This window comes from Bos taurus, chromosome 5 (assembly GCF_002263795.3).
Source record: "Bos taurus isolate L1 Dominette 01449 registration number 42190680 breed Hereford chromosome 5, ARS-UCD2.0, whole genome shotgun sequence".
Classification (NCBI taxonomy): Eukaryota; Metazoa; Chordata; class Mammalia; order Artiodactyla; family Bovidae; genus Bos; species Bos taurus.
Window position 1 is genome coordinate 83,512,773 of NC_037332.1, and position 14,262 is coordinate 83,527,034.

Below are 14,262 nucleotides of genomic sequence, written 5' to 3' on the forward strand. Positions count from 1 at the left end.
GGAAATTCCCAGGTGACTGCCAAGAAACTGTTGACCCATCTTTAGCCTTCATATTAAAATCACCATTTTGCTGGGCTCTTGTCCTTGAATGTTTAAGACTTACATTTCCGTGTGTCTGTCCATCCTCTCCTCTCTCAAGAACCAGGACAAGAGGGAGGAGAACCACAAACTTATTCGAGCATGAAATGTCTCATTCTCATCCAAGCAGAGCACATCCAAGAGAATAGGCACTGGTCCGAATTTTAATGGTCAGGAGAAGGAAGACTGATATTAAGCTTAGGAAGGATGGAAACAAAAAGTCGTTTGACTCTTAAGAGTGTTCATTTACTGAAATAGCCCTTTTGGAAAACTTCTGAAAATCTGTAGCTGACAAACCCAGTTGGGAAAATTGTTACTTCAAGCTCCATGGGGAGTATGGTCTCCTAATCTTGATCCACCAAGAGAGAGAAGATTTTAGAGCTCATAGCAAGTCAACACATGTCTGTAGCTCATTTCAAAGACTGTATTTTTCTCTTCCTCCAGGTCAAAGGTAATCACTCTTAACAGCTTGGTAGGAAACCTTCTATTTTCCTACCACTTCAATTTTTGGTCTTTAAAATTAGGTACATTTACCAGTTTGATTTAAATGCTTGTTTATCAATAGAGCTTTAGAAGAAGTTTTCCTTTCTTCATGGTGGACGTAGGTTTTACCCTCAAGGATTTATGCAAAATAAAATAAGGAAGTTCCTCATATTTGTTCATGAAACAACTCATCTGAATTCTACTACACTTTAAGTAAGCCCAATTTGGACCTACGGGCCCTTAGCAAATGCTTCCTGTCTTCTGGTGAAATGAGAAAAATAAGAATATACCAAGTTTGGGGCTGTTTCTCCCCTCTGTGTATTTTCCACCTCCAACCCATCCATTTTATGTTCAGGTAAAGTGAGTACTTGGCGGCTTCCCAGGTGGCACTAGGGGTAAAGAACCCACCTACAAGTGCAGGAGACAAAAAACACAGGTTCGATCCCTGCATTGGGAAGATCCCCCGGAGGAGTGCATAGCAACGCACTCCAGTATAATTGCCTGGAAAACCCCATGGACAGAGGAGCCTTCCGTCCAAAAGGTCACAGAGAGTCAGATAGGACTGAGGCAACTTGGCACGCACACAACACACATAAAGAATATTTATACTCATATGCAGGCACCCCACTCCAGTACTCTTGCCTGGAAAATCCCATGGACGGAGGAGCCTGGTGGGCTGCAGTCCATGGGGTCGCTAAGAGTCAGACACGACTGAGTGACTTCACTTTCACTTTCATGCACTGGAGAAGGAAATGGCAACCCACTCCAGTGTTCTTGCCTGGAGAATCCCAGGGACGGGGGAGCCTGGTGGGCTGCCGTCTATGGGGTCACACAGAGTCAGACATGACTGAAGTGACTTAGCAGCAGCAGCAGCATACATAATAAATAAATTGATACATTGTTTCTAGGGGTTAGATTCTTAGAAAATACATTTGTGCCTCTATGTCCACTCAGTGACAGGGTCAAACCTCTAAAATATTCATAGGAACTTAAAACTTCCTCACTCCTGCCTTCAGACCCTGCCTCAAGCTGTTTAACTATCCACTGTCTGAGTCTTTGAATTAACACAAAACTCTTTTGGGATATTGTTATGGGAGATGTGAGTAGATCAAGGTATTTTGGGAATATATTTTCTTCTGGCAAACAAGTTCTCATTTTTTATAAGAGGATTGATATTTTGAGCTAGTGTTTCTTGGGGACACAAAGTGGGAGACAGAAAAGGAAGTACCGTGCAGGAAAGTAAAAATAATGAAAAAGAACCCAGTAAACTAGGAGGAAAGGGCCTAAGAGGGTGAGTCCTGTAGCCTGTGCTAGTAATGGCCTGTGAGCATCACTAATCCCCTTCGCTTCTGCCATCACCCAAAGGATGATACTGAAGAGGAACAAACAAAATAGAGATCATTAGAAAAAATGCCCAAGGCTTTTAGAGGTTTCTGTAACATTTTGGAGACATTTTCAGATTTTCAGTTGCTCATTTGCCAAGGTACGTTAGGGACCTTTGGGAATATTTAGTACTTAGTTTGACAAACAGTGAGAATGAAATCAGAGATACCGGAACGGCCGGCAGGTACCCTGCTTGTTCAGAGAACTGCCCACGTGTTCTGGTGTACTGGGTGGCAACCCAGACCCTGGCTGGCCATGCCCCATGACCTTGGCTTTGGAGGGGACCAGTTCCTCATTTTAGTGTATGGCCCTTTTAAGCTCTTATGCTTATTTGACTCTTGACTAATAATTATTTGTGGACATCGTGGTGATGTCAGCTGGGACAGTTTCACTTGTTCTTTTTTGGGGGGCTGGAGTTGTATGGGGTTTTTTTTTTGTTTTCTTAATTTTTATTGGAATACAGTTGATTTACAATATTATGTTAATTTCTGCTGTACAGCAAAGTGAATCAGTTTTACACACATACACACACACATACACTCTTAAAAATTTTTTTTCCATATAAGTCATTGCAGAGTATTGAGCAGAATTCTCTGTACTATACCATAGGTTCTTGTTGGTTATCCATTTTATATAGTTTGTATCTGCTAATCCCAGTCTCCCAATTTATCCTGTCCCCCCTTTCCCCTTCTGGTAACCATAAATTTGTTTTCTACATATGTTACTCTATTTCTGTTTGGTTAGTTCATCTGTATCATTTCTTTTTAGATTCCATGTAGTAAGTGACATCACAAGTCTTTCTCTGTCTGACTTACTTTACTCAGTATGATAATCTCTAGTTGCATCCATTTTGCTGCAAATGGTTTTATTTCATTCTTTTTACGGCTGAATAATATCCACTGTGTATATGTAACACACCTTCTTTGCCCATTCATTGCCAATGGACATTGAGGTTACTTCCATGTCTTAGCTATTGAAATGGTGCTGCTATGAACACTGGGGCACATGTATCTTTTCAGATTAGTTTTCTCTGGATATATGCCCAGGGGTGGGATTGCTTGATCATATGATAGTATTTTTAGTTTTTTAAGGAATCTTCATGTTGTTTTCCATAATAATTGTGCCAATTAACTCATGTTTTTGTTAACATAATAGTTGTCTTGACACAAAAACTATTTTAAGTTTCTTGAAGGCCACAACTAGGAATAGAGTAGCTTTTGTTCTGTGTAAGACCAGATCAGGTGATATCTGTAATATACATTAAAAGTAACTCGATAGACATTTAGTGTTTCTTCTATGCTAGCAGCTATTCTGTGGTTTTGATACATAAGACTAAACAAGAAGTAATCTGTTCCCTTGGGCTTCCCACGTGGCACTAGCGGTAAAGAACCCGCCTATCGATGCAGGAGATATAAGAGATGTGTGTTTCATCCTGGGTCGTGAAGCTCCTCTGGAGGAGAGCATGGCAACCCACTCCAATATTCTTGCCTGGAAAATCCCATGGACAGAATAAGCTGGTGGGCTACAGTCCATGGGGTCGCAAGAGTTGGACACAACTGAAGCAACTTAGCGCACACAGTCTCTACCCTCAAGAAGCTCAAAACTTTTATTGAATGAATATATAGAATAATGAGTGAATTAACAAATGAACAGTTTCTTCTTAGCCCTCTGGTAGCTGGACGTAATTTACAGAAAGATACACCAAAATAGCTGCACGAGTTTAGACTATGAATTTCTCATTAGACAAATGTCATCTTTTCCCCTCTTTTAAAATCAAAAGGTAAAGACAAAGCAGGAAGGTTATGCCACCTGAACCAAGTATAATGGATGCAGTATTAAAAATCAGATGGCTGATTTGAGAGACTGGTGATTTAATCCCTCTGTCGTCTAAGTATTTCTCAAGACCAGCTCCTCCCATACATGCAAAGCACTCAGGAGTGCACCTAAAGTTGCTGGTCTGGCAGAGGGGCAGGCATGCACAATGGTGGGTTGTTCGGCATGATTCACCCATTAGAATGAATTCTTCCATGGTCTGTGAAGACTTCAGAAAGAGAGAGGTCATCCTTTAATGAGATAGAAAAGCAATCTAGTCACCCAGAAGGAAGGAAAAGAACTAAGAATTTACCAGATGTTGTTTTTCTGTGTCTGGAACTCAAAATCAATCTCATTTAGTTCAACGGTATTTTTGAACAGTAACTATTTCAGGAGGGAGGTGGGCTCATGAAAGACATCAGGTCTTCTAAGATTTATATGCACCCCTTCTGCATCAGCAGCATTTGCTGACTTAATTGCTGCTTTATTGTCATGTGTTACAATTATGAAATTACACATTCTGATTCTATTATTTCCAATTTACGCTAATTGTGTAATTGGATCTAATTAAGCCAATTATGAAACTGCTCAATCTTCAAAACCTATTTTAAAGACGTTGGAACATAATAAGACACTTTTAAAATGTTTACATTTCCAGGGAAGCAGGAGGCTAGAGGTTGTAGCTTCAGAATGCACAATTAAGAAGTAAATGTCTACCTTCAAGGGAATGCCATCTCTACTGTCCACATTTTAAATCCAGACATGTGTCTTCAATTTAAGAGGCATCTTTTTTTCAGTTCCCAACTCTGGATTTCATTCTTGTGGTAGGCTCTATCCTCTAATTATCCTAATTTCCTGTTTAGTATTCATATATATGATCCATGAGTTACCACATTTTTGTGTACATCTTAACATCTTTCTAATCCTCATCTTATTTTGAAATACAGAGATAGAAAAGGTAAATATTTCACAGTGTGGATGTACACAGAGTCTTCATCTTAAAGACCAGAAATGAGGGTGAAAGGATTGGGCCAAATTGTTTTAAATGAGATTCAGGGATGGAAGTGGGATGAGTAAGAAGGACCAGGGCAGACACATGACGTGTGGGGTCTCAGTTGTCATTGACTGGTTTCCTGAACTAATCAGAAACTGAATCTGCTGGAATTCAGGTGCGTGCTTAGTCACTTCAGTTATGCCTGACTTTTTGCAACCTCATGGACTGTAAGCCCACCAGGCTTCTCAGTTCATGGGAGTCTCCAGGCAAGAATACTGGAATGGGTTGCCATACCCTCCTCCAGGGGTGTCTTCCAGACCCAGGGATCGAAACCACACCTCTTGCATCACAGGCAGATTCTTTACCGCTGAGCCACCGGGAAAGCCCCTGGTGTCCAGGTAATAGTCCTCAAAGTTCAAGAAGCCAAAATGGCTCTTGTTAGTTTTTCTAATCAGTTTCTAAGGAGAAGCTCAATGTCATAGAAGGAACCTGGGCCTCAGATTCTGAAGTTTGATTTGCTAGGATTCCCTTATGCAAGACCCATGTTTTTTCCTGATTCCTTCTGCACTTCACATTACCTGTCGATGAAGAAAGCATAGTCAGCCAGCCAACGCTCAGAGTTGAGTGAGCTGAATTGTGCCTGGATCTCAGAGGCCTCCTGCTTTGCGGAATCCTGTTCCATTAGCTGCCAGATCACGAGGTGAAGAAGCGGACAGGGATCCCAAGGAAAGAAGCTGGGCAGAGAAAGCTGCAGGGTCGTGGGGAGGGGAGCAGGGCTTGGAGGGCTTGAGAGAGTGGGTAATCTGGAAACTAGGAAATATTGCAATAGTTTTAGCAACTAGTAAGGCCGTATCTATGCAAACCAGCTAAATATTAACCCTGTCTATAGTAAGTAATATGCTATGAGGATTAAATGAAATCCTGCATACTAGTATTAATGTGACTCATAGAAACTGACATTTGATGAGTGCTGTGTGCTCAGTGCTGTACTAAGTGAGTGACACGCATGATCTTAAAGGCCTTGGATCAGCCCTAGGTGGCAGTCTGTTATGATTATCCCAACTCTCCACAGGATTAAACTAAGGCTTAGAGAGGACTGGTAACTAGCTCCCAAATGGCACGGCCAGCAGGAAGGGATGCTGTGTCCGTTACATGCAGTGGCCAGTATGCGTGCTATTATGCTGTGATGCTGTTCATTATATAAAGCTACCAGCAGTGCTTTCTCTGAGGGCGGGATTCCAGCACAGACCTCACGCTCTACAGAAGAGGAACCACGAATGTGCCCTGCAGGCCGGGCCCAGGAGTAACTGAGCCAGAAGACAGGAAGTCAGCGGACAAGCCTACAATGGCAGGAAGGCCTGAGAGAAATACAAACAGGACTGTCCTTCCTTGTTCAGAGCTGGCTGCCAATGGCATGCTTCCTGCAAAGATTAGAAGGGTTGCAACTACAATTATTACAGTGGTAGGCAAGAAAAAAGCTACGGGACATTGTCATTTAATTTGACAAGCATTTTACTGGGAAGACTGTGCATGAGGCACTGATGAAAACAAGAATAAAACATCATTACTGCCGTTACAGAACTACCGGGTAATAGAACAGCTGTATTCACCAGAAAGTGTAGTGTTAGTTGCTCAGTAGTGTCTGACTGTTTTTGATCCCGTGGATTGTAGCCTGCCAGGCTCCTCTGTCCACAGAATTCTCCAGACAAGCATATCAGAGTGGGTTGCCATTTCCTCCTCCAGGGCATCTTCCCGACCCAGGGGTTGAACCCAGGTCTCCCACATTGCAGGCAGGTAGTTTACCATCTGAGCCACCAGGGAATCCAATCACCAGAAAACTATAGTGCAAATCAGAACTCCTGGGAGAGAGATAGTAGATGTTCAGACATACTGCAGCTGGAGAAATCTTAGAACAAAGTATACCAGTGCACCCCTGATTTATTTACTTAATTATTTATTTTTATCTTTTGGCCACAATGCACAGTATATAGGATCTTAGTTCCCTGACTAGGGATCAAACCCACGTCCCCTGCATTGGAAGTGCAGAGTCTTAACCATTGGACCACCAGGGAAGTCCCTGACCCCTGATTTATTAAAGCTGTTCAGTGGTACTTAGAATAAAATGTAGGCTATCTTCCTCGCCCCCCTTATATCTACTTCACCAGTCCTATTCTATCCACTTTCCTTAGCCCAGGACAGTTCTATTACATTGACCCTATTCTTTTCCTTGAGAATGCCACACTTTTGCTGGGTCAGAGCCTTGGTACGTGGGTGCCTTCCACTTGCAGTTGTTGTCCCCCAGCTCTTTCCATGCCTGGCACCCTCTCTGACGTCCCTGTTCCAGGTACTTCCTTTCCTATTACCCGTGAGAGCACTTACACTCATCTGACCGAATATTGTTTTTATACTTGTTAGCAAGTTTATTCCTCTCCACTACAACTCAGACTTTTCCACATCTGTTTTTTTCACTGCTGATTCCCAGCCCCGAAATTAATGCCCAGTACATAGTGGGCATTTGGCATAGATCTGTTGAACAAAGGGAATAAGATATTGAGACACTGGAGCCCCAGTGACAGGACAGCCCTTTCTGGCTGAAGGCGCCAGGGACAACTGCACAGAGAAGATTTGGAGGAGAGTTGGACCTTAAAAATGAGGAGGATGTGGTCAGGAGGGATGGAAGAAGATATATTCCAGGTGAAGTGTGTATCTTTAAAGGGAAAGGATAAGCAGAGAAAAAGAAGATGAATTCTATGTATGCTGTGTGCCAGCAGCTTTGCATGTTATTTAATTATACTCATTTTCTGTACACTGAGACTCAGAGAAGCTCATTACTTATCCATGGTACTCAGTCAATAAGACTTGAACCAGAATCCAAACACTCATTTTCTGGGACTTGTGTATATGATTTTACTTCAGCTTTGCTATCTCTTAGTGAAGAATCAGGTAGAACGACCAAGATCAAATATATATTAAATTCAGTGTTGAAGAAAAGGCAGGGTAACAAACCCAAACACCAACCAAAAAGCATCCTTTGGAAGGAAAAAAGCACTTCCTGCTTTTCCAATATGTATGTCAGGTCAGGGGTCCTCAACCTCCAGAACCTAGTGCTCGACCATCTCAGGTGGAGCTGATGTAATAGAAATAAAGTGCACCATGAATGTAATGCTCTCGAATCATCCTGAAACCACCCCCCACCACACCCCCAGTCCGTGGAAAAATTGTCTTCTGCAAAACTGATCCCTGGTGCCAAAAAGGTTGGGGACTGCTGTTTTAAGGAATTAGAATCCTTAGTTTTTAAGCTGTAATAGTTGAGGCATAACCCAAAATGTCTTGAAAATGCAGACCAACAAATCTTTTTTCATCATTTCAAGATTTGTTCATCCAATAAAAACAGGCTCACAGGCTGAATGCTTAGTGGGCTGCCTGGGGATTCAGGGTTGAGGCAGAGACCGTAACTTCCTTCCAGAAGCACTGGTGAAATACAGCAGACAGAGGAATCTAATAAAAAAGTGATAATGGTGCAAGACAGCAGCAGAGCCTGCGGTGGAGCAGACGGCCTGGGCAAGGAGGCTTCACGAGGTCATGCCTGGATGCTCGAGTGAGTCAGGAAATTAGGAGAGAGCAGGTGGAGAGAGCAAGTCGGCCTGTCTAGGGAAAGAGTGAAGTTGTCCAGGAGGAAATGTAACCAGGAGCCAGATCACAAGGTCCTTGTGTGCTTGGAAGTCTTTGCTGCTGCTACTACTGCTAAGTTGCTTCAGTCGTGTCCGACTCTGTGTGACCCCAGAGACGACAGCCCACCAGGCTCCCCCGTCCCTGGGATTCTCCAGGCAAGAACACTGGAGTGGGTTGCCATTTCCTGCTCCAAGAATACTGGAGTGGGTTGCCATTTCCTTTCTCCAAGATCTCCCTGACCCAGGGATTGAACCCGGGTCTCCCACATTGTAGGCAGATGAGCTTTACCTTCTGAACCACCAGGGAAGTCTTTACCTCACCCTAAAAGCTAAGGGAAGCCCTTCAGAGTTATTAAGCCAAAGAGACAAGGTCAGTTGTGCATTTTAGAAAGTATGTTCCATGACAGCGTGGGAAATGTATTCAAGGGGCCGTCATAGAGCAAGGAAACAATTACCTAGCAGCAGTGATGGGAGTTGGTATGAAATGCCACTGGGGACTGAGAAGAAATGATGAGGATGAAAAGATTCAGGCAGAAGACTTTCTGAAGGCAAGAGGAAGGAGCTCTCAGTCTTGGGTAGTTGTGGGTAGCAGTGGGGCCCAACCCAACTCCCACCAGTTCATCGGGGGCCAGCTGAGGAGGTGTGATAAGCTCAGTTTGCCTCATGGTATCCAAGGGCACAGGAACAATTTGGGTTTCTAAGTGCATGTGTCCAGTAAGAAACAGAATAGACAGGTCTCCAGTTCCCACAAGGAGTTAGGAAAGATCAACTATCACAGCGGGGAGATTTCCAGAGCACAGAACAATGCCTGGTATAGGGTAGGTACTCCATAAAGATTTGTTAAATGACCATAAGGCTTATGCCTCATGGAATATACTCGATAGCTGAATTTGGATAAAGTTTTCCGAGGGAGACTACACAGAGTGCGTAATTGACAGGCACGTGCTTTTAGACAGACACAGAACTGTAACCTACTTAATACTGATAACAACTAACAATAATAAAAATGTCTAGAACCTGCCACCCAGATTTTACTCATCAAAAAGTGAACCCAGAAAAGAGAAAAACAATTTTGCTAGGAGGGCACCAAAAAACAAAGTTAATTTTTCATTGGCCAGCAAACTGAGCAGTGTTTTGGTCAGTCTGTACATATCTTATAACCCAACACTGATCAGTAAGTTTCAGGATAGAATTATGCTGCAAACCCAAATGTTTAGAGCAAAGCTATTTGGGTTTCATTCAATCTAAGCCTCTTTGAAACCTCTTAGAATTATGACCCATCCCAAGGTATTTATTTGAACCTTATAAAGGGATGTTCACATCTCTGATTCTCTTAACCTTAATAAAAAGACTTCTTCCCGCTGTGCTGAAGAAAATTCTTGTTTCCCAGTTCTGGTCATTACCGTAAGATCTTGTTCAATTCTCAGTTGGCTTTCTGGAATAATAATGTCCACATTGTTAGGACTGATACATTTTACTCAGAAATTCTGGCTTTCTTCCAGAGAGTAACAGATGCCATCAAAATGTAAGTTGTGGGAATGAGAACTATATACCGTAAAGCCACACAGCTTCTATCTAATGGTTTTTAATAGACCGGCATAGCCTATGCCCCATATGAGTAATTAGTCAAGACAGCAATTAAGCTGAAACACTACATTTATTTTAGGTAAGGTTATCAGGCAAGCTAATTTCCATAGGATTTTGGACTAGTTTTATCTAAGGGAATTCCTGAAAAATAATGGCTGAATTTTACAAAAATGATTCAGCACTTGGATTTCAAAGATGAGTCACTTAATGTCATGTCTATGCAATCAGTTACTTTTATGAGGACTTAGAGATCAAGGTGTTCTGAAACAATAGCATCTGAGATAATTTGCCCCAGTTCTGAATCTTGTTTCCTCACCTATAAATGGGGATCCTACTCCTCTTTACCATGATTCCTGTATATATTCAACAAAATCACATCCATCCTTGTACCTAACATGGTGTCTGACTCCTAGTCACTGGTCAACAAATATTTGATCATTCCACTTCTACTTAAAACATTGGCCTCTTAAAATAATACTGTTGTTCAGTCACTAAGTCATGTCCGACTCTTTGAAACCCTGTGGACTGCAATACTCCAGGCTCCCTGTCCTTCATTATCTCCCAGAGTTTGCTCAAATTCATGTCCACTGAGTTGGTGATGCTGTCTAACCATCTCATCCTCTCTTGCCCCCTTCTCCTTTTGCCCTCATCTTTCCCAGCATCAGGGTCTTTTCCAATGAGTCATTTCTTCACATCAGGTGGCCAAAGTATTGGAGCTTCAGCTTCAGCATAAGTTCTTCCAATGAATATTCAGGGTTGACTTCTTTTAGGATTGACTGGTTTGACCTCCTTGCAGTCCAAGGTCAAGAGTCTTCTCCAACACCACAATTCAAAAGCATCAGTTCTTTGGCATTCAGCCTTCCTTATGGACCAACTCTCACATCCATACATGACTACAAGAAAAACCATAGCTTTGATTATAGGGACCTTTGTCAGCATAGTGGTGTCTCTGCTTTTTAATATGCTGTCTAGCTTTGTCATAGCTTTTCTTCTAAGGAGAAAGTGTCATTTAATTTTATGGCTGCAGTCACTGTCTGCAGTGATTTTGGAGCCTAAGAAAAGAAAATCTATCACTGTTTCCACTTGTTCCCCTCTATTTGCCATGATATGATGGGACCAGATGCTATGATCTTAATTTTTTGAATGTTGAGTTTTAAGCCAGCTTTTTTACTCTTCTCTTTCACCCTCATCAAGAGGCTCTTTAGTTCCTTTTCGCTCTCTGCCATTAGAGTGGTATTATCTGCATATATGAGGTTGTTGATACTTCTCTCAGCCATCTTGATTCTAGCTTGTGATTCATCCAGCCTGGCATTTCACATGATGTACTCTACATGTAAGTTAAATAAGTAGGGTGACAATATACAGCCTTGTCATACTCCTTTCCCAATTTGGAACCAGTTCATTGTTTCATGTCCAATTCTAACTGTTGCTTCTAAATCTGCATACAGGTTTCTCAGGAGACAGGTAAGATGGTCTGGTAATCGCATCTCTTTTAAAAATTTTCCAGTTTGTTGTGACCACACAAAGGCTTTAGTGTAGTCAATGAAGCAGAAATAGATGTTTTTCAAATAATGTGACTATTTAAATACTGTTTTGCAGATTCATAGCATTAAGAGTTTTAACGTTCAAACTCTTTTTGCATTCAGCACCACGTTCCTCTTAGAGATCAGGCAATAGTCAATTTATTTGTTCAATAACTACTACCTACCATGTCCTCTTGATGAAAGTAAAAGGAGAGTGAAAAAGCTGGCTTAAAACTCAGCATTCAGAAAATGAAGATCATGACATCCAGTCCCATCACTTTATGGCAAAAAAATGGGGAAACAATGGAAACAGTAACAGACTTTATTTTCTTGGGCTCTAAAATCACTGCAGATGGTGACTACAGCCATGAAATTGAAAGACACTTGCTCCTTGGAAGAAAAGCTATGACCAACCTAGACAGCCTATTAAAAAGCAGAGACATTACTTTGCCAACAAAGGTTCATCTAGTCAAAGCTATGGTTTTTCTAGTAGTCATGTATGGATGTGAGAGTTAGACCATAAAGAAAGCTGAGCACTGATTGATGCTTTTGAGCTGTGGTATTAAAGATGACTCTTGAGAGTCCCTTGGACAGCAAGGAGACCAAACCAGTCAATCCTAAAGGAAATCAGTCCTCACTATTCATTGGAAAGACTGAATATTCCAATTTTCAATTTTCCAGTATTCCAATTTCCAGTATTCTTTGGAAAGCTGAAACCCCAATGCTTTGCCCACCCGATGTGAAAAACTGACTCATTGGAAAAGATACTGGGAAAGCTTGAAGGCAGGAGGAGAAGGGGATAATAGAGCATGAGAAGATTGGATGGCATCACCGACTGGACAGACATGAGTTTAGGCAAGTTCTGGGAGTTGGTGATTGACAGGGAAGCCTGGAATGCTGCAGTCCATGGGGTCACAAAGAGTCGGACATGACTGAGTGACTGAACTGAACTGAACCATGTCCTAGGCACTACGATGTCTCCTGGAAAGGTGGACAGAGGAGAGCAGGACAGATGTGTCCTGTCATGGAATTTCCTGTTTAAAGCAGAAGGCAGATCCTAAACAAGTCAGGATGGTTTTTACAAAATGAATGTTATCTTCAGAACAGGCTGGGCAGAGGGACTTTCCTATCTTGTGACCTGACCCAAACTCAAGTCCTTCTGCCATTTGTTCCTTTTTGTTAAGCTGAAAGTCAGGAACTCACTCAATATTGCTTGAACCATTGAATTCATTTGAGTCTAATAAGTGATTTTAGTGTTGGTTGCTCAATCTTGTCCAATTCTTTGTGATCCCATGGACTTAAGCCCTCCAGGCTCCTTTGTCCATGGAAATCTCCAGGCAAGAATACTGGAGTGGGTTGCCATTTCCTACTCCAGGGGATCTTCCCAACCCAGGGTTCAAGCCTGAGTCTTCTTCATTGCAAACAGTTTCTTTACTATCTGAGCCACTGGGAAAGCCAGATCTTTCCACAAAGAGCTGTGGTGTGATGCTAATAGGAGAGGCTCCTACTAGCAGGACCTGGGGGCTGGGCTGTTTGGAAAGAGAGCTAGGAGCTGCCACTGAGTCAGAACAAAGCACTGGGAAAACAGATTTTGTCTGGATTACTTCAAGTTCCCCCTGGGGGAAAGGGTGGGGCGAGTGAAAACTTTGCCTTTATCTTGGCTCTGTGGTGGGAGCCATAGGAAGGTCTGTTTCATTTCCAAAGAGCACCTTTTAGGCTTCTTCAAGTGAAGAATTTACAGCATTTTTCAGTCATGTAATCACTTTTTAAATTTTTTCCCAGCATTTGATAAAGTTCTAATATAAAGCACACATTTCCCTTTAGAAAGAATATCCTGAGTTTCACTTTCCTTCTGCATTGGGGCTCTACTGTCATTATTAACTCTTAAGAACGGATTCCTAGTGTTATGTCATTCTGTGAGATTATTGATTAGGATTTCAAACACAACTGACTTAAAAAGAAAACACCAGTTCATCTGAAATCAAAAAATAGCCAAATTCATGTGTTAGTCACTCAGTCATGTCCAACTCTTTGAAGCCCTAAGGATGATAGCCTGCCAGGCTCCTCTGTCCATGGAATTCTCCAGGCAAGAATGCTGGAGTGGGTATTTCCTTCTCCAGGGAATCTTCCTGAAACAGGGATTGAAGCTGGGTCTCATGCACTGCAATCAGATTCTTTACCATCTGAGCCACCAGGGAAGCCTGATTTATTTGCAGAGGTACTTGTAACTTGACAAAGAGACAATTACCCAGGAATTCTCTCTAGCCAGCTGGGTACCATGCTGTGGTATAAAGGCCCTTGGCCCTAGTTCTACCTGTGACCTGGAGGCTCAACTGCCATGCACATCAATTTCTCACTCAGAGTGAGAATGGAAGTGGTTTCTAAAGTCTCTTCTAAAGTGGTTTCTAGTTCTAAAATTCTGACAACTCTAATATTTAAAATTTTCTTTTCATCAGATTTTGAGTATGTTAATGTTTGTTTTCTATTACAAACTGAAAGCAGTTGGGATAGAAAGTAGTTTGGAGTGGTCCAAATTTGTTTCTAGGACTGACCTCTCCCCCAACCCTTCCTGGAGTCTGGGTCTTAGATGGTAGATGGTCTGCTGTCCACAGGATTATACATCCATGCCGCTGGAGTTCCCTGGAGGACCACATTGGTCAGTATCAGACCATGAATTACCCTCTAAGACCTGGAGCCTCACCTCTGAGAAACCTCTGTGGTTTGGGTGGGG

The 14,262-nt window shown here is 42.2% G+C and overlaps 1 protein-coding gene and 1 non-coding gene across 4 annotated transcripts in view; one reads left to right on the forward strand and one right to left on the reverse strand.

The window, feature by feature from the left end:
* Positions 1–14,262, forward strand: part of ITPR2 (inositol 1,4,5-trisphosphate receptor type 2) — a 591,729-nt gene that overhangs the window by 529,525 nt on the left and 47,942 nt on the right.
* TRNAG-UCC (transfer RNA glycine (anticodon UCC)) lies at positions 6,750–6,822 on the reverse strand. Its single transcript has one exon. It is a non-coding gene; the product is annotated as a tRNA-Gly (tRNA).